The sequence below is a fragment of the Lissotriton vulgaris genome, chromosome 3_1, assembly GCF_964263255.1.
Source record: "Lissotriton vulgaris chromosome 3_1, aLisVul1.2, whole genome shotgun sequence".
NCBI classification, from domain to species: domain Eukaryota; kingdom Metazoa; phylum Chordata; class Amphibia; order Caudata; family Salamandridae; genus Lissotriton; species Lissotriton vulgaris.
In genome coordinates this window covers 1684167297-1684170451 of record NC_141689.1, presented here as the reverse complement: position 1 = coordinate 1684170451, position 3155 = coordinate 1684167297, and the positions used below count along the sequence as shown (strand labels likewise).

Genomic DNA, 3155 nt, shown 5'->3' with positions numbered 1-3155 from the left:
GGACACTTCCTTCGGCGTCAAAGATCAGCGTTTATTTGCTGCAGGGACACAGAAATCGCTAGAAGTACAACAGAGTGTATGTTCAGAGAGTCTGCTTCAAATTGCAAAAGTGGATCGCTCCTTTTATACACATTTTCGCCATTGCACAACATACGAACAAAAGGTTACAACTCAGTTCCCACAGTAAACTTCAAAAGGGTCGCATTCATGTTTTCAGAAGCCCGGGACATAATTACAGTAACATGTCGGTTCCCAACTGTAAAAGCACGCTATCCCACCATTAGGCACATTCCATTCTGATTGTAAACGAGCTAGGAGAAGGGATAAGAACAGGTGCAAGGAAAACAAAGACAGACAACAAAAAGAGTGTGGGGGCAATATCGGAAGCGTGATCACAGGATCAAAGGATTCGAGCCTAACGCATGCAAGGCTGAAACAATAGACCGGCACAGCAAGATGAGCCTTGAGCGGAGCCATCTGCTTCTGCCGTGTCATTTCCCTAGTCATAAAGACACACTCAAAGGAATATGCATCTTCCGCAAGAGCTTGGGAGTCCCAGGGTCATCAGGCGGACATTGTCCGTTCGCCGACTATGTGAGGAAAAGAAACAAAATGGATGCCGTATCTAAAATGGAACCCGAGGGTTCAGATGAAAAACCCGTAAGTAAGACAAACCCTTCTAAGTAGTGTAGCGAAAACACGTACACCTACTAATCTCGTCATTTGCGGTTCGTAGATACCAAGCTCATCCATATCTGATCAAACCCAAAACGTCATTACGATTCTCACGGAACCTCAGACGCTCCTTTTGCCCTCATGTAGGCAAGCACTAGTCGATATCAGAATCAATATCGATATTCATCAGATCGTTTAGATATTGCTGGAACATTATTCTATCCATCAATGTCTCTCTGGTAACAGATGGCCTTCTTATACACGTTGTAGCACAGAGGCTACATAAGGCAGGACCACACTGTACGCAAAGACAACACGTGAACAGAAACGTCACAACAACCCCTACAATCATCAGAATCTTCCAACCCCAAGTCGACATCAGACCCCAAAACCATCCTAGAAGCGTCCAACCACCTTCGTCCACGTGTATGGACTCGGAGATTTTATGCAACTTCGAGATGGCTTGATAAACAGTTGGAGCATTATCAGGTATGAAAATACAGCAGCTCGAATGGATCACCTTTCACACACCACCTCTATCTGCGAGTACAACATCTAGAACCATACGGTTCTGTAACGTCATAAGTCTATCCGCTTGAAGCTCTGCTGTCAGGTTACCAAGAGCACTTGCAGTTATATTAGCAGTCAATTCTACCACACGAGTCAACTGTTTCAGGTTCCTACTATTGACCATAGGTCCCCAAAACGTTAGGAAACCCTTAAAGAAATCTCCTGCTTCTTGACCGGCAGTGTCCTCTTTGCTAATAACGCCTCTCACAACTCTAGTCCTGTGATAATCTGAGGCAACTGTAAAAGTCGGTGGCAAAAGATTCGCGATATAACAGGTGCCCGAGAAGTCACGGGGCAACCACGTATAAGCGCGATCATAACAGACAAAATAAGTACCCTTGGCAGTCAAAAATACAGGGGAAGAGAGCATCGGTAAAACGTATGTCTCAGTACAAGCACTCTTCCCAAGCTGAGCTCTCGGATTTCGACCAAGACCTTGCAGACAAAAAAGACCTAGGTGGGGTACGATCCAGATTGGAGACGAGCTCTTAAGCTGTCTATCACCCACTGACATACTATACTCGGCCTCTCTCAGATCCTTGTAGGCTCGGACCTCTTCCCCTGGAATAAGCGATGTATCAAAAATATCTCTATCCAGATCGGCAATCGCTATCGCTAACGACTTGTGGTACGGGCCAGGACCAAGGTCTGTAGAGCGTGGCTCTCGGCGGGGGTAGGAATCTATTGCACTACGGAACATGGTTTGGAATGCTCGAGCTGACCCCTGGGAACTATAGGGAAGAACCAAATACGGAATACCCTTATCCATGGTATGTGGCATTAACCCACACACCCAACAGTTAGTAGTGTTCATCACCAACTGATGCTGATGCAGAAGTTGGACAAAGGAATTTTTCATGAATTCCGCACATCTAACCTGTTCATGTTGGGGCAGAAGATGAAAGGAATGTGGAGAAATAGTGGGAACGAGAACAGAATTCAGATCGTGAGAGGGGGAGGTAGGTGAAGTGGAAGGCAATAGCGACTGAATCCCAAAATACACTCCACCCACCAATAACATAGACACAGTCAGGAACAACATGAAAATCTGAAACAAAAAACATTTCGTTCGTAGAATCTTATACAACTTAGATCTTTGCGCCAACATCCTCTCTTTTTCTGACAGCTTAGAGAACTCCATCCTCTAAAGACCGTCCGTAACGTTCTTGACGCACCTGGTTCTGAGTAGCGATTGTCAATTCCTAGGAGTTCCCAGAAACCTACAAAAGTAACCGTCCTAGTGTCAGAAACCTGCTAAACAGAAGTAGGTACCCGTACGGCCCTACGGTCAACCCAGATGGTAGGTTTAATCAATTAAGCATTCAATTTTAATATAAGTCTCCTAGCTGCACAAAAGAGGAACACACGTGATATGTAAAACAAAATTGACAAATTCAAAATCAGGAAAAAATGCAAATGTCCACAATATTCATAGCAACAGTGAGGGGGTAATGTACGTTCAAAAATAAAAGGGAATTTTATTTGTCCATATCACGCGATCGAAGGAAATATCGACATTTTCCAGGTCGAGTTTGCTCTTCAAACAACGGTTCAGATGGCAAAACAGTGTTTGATTGTTCAGGTGACAGTTCAGAACTTGAATTCTCCAATGCTAAAGACGAAGGTACAGTTCCAGATGATTCAACAGGTGTATCTGACTGAGCTGGATCGTTCTCTACAGGTTGAGCATCACTAAATGGCACGTAGTTTGGAATGACATCAGTTTCAGTCGGGGCAAATCCTTTCCGTAACCAATTATCTGTTGGCAATGGGAGCGGAACTCTCTTCATATGGGTGGCATGCACCCAATGCTTTCTGCTGTCCAGCCGAACTGCAGTCCTCGTTGCCAACAGGACTTGGTAGGGTCCCACGAATTTTGGCTCAAGATTTCGTTTTCTCCCAAAATTGCG

At 44.8% G+C, this 3155-nt stretch overlaps 1 pseudogene; it reads right to left on the bottom strand.

Moving 5' to 3' along the window:
- Positions 1-829: 829 nt before the first annotated feature.
- Positions 830-2386, bottom strand: LOC147728345 (endogenous retrovirus group PABLB member 1 Env polyprotein-like; annotated as a pseudogene).
- Between the last annotated feature and the right edge of the window lie 769 nt (positions 2387-3155).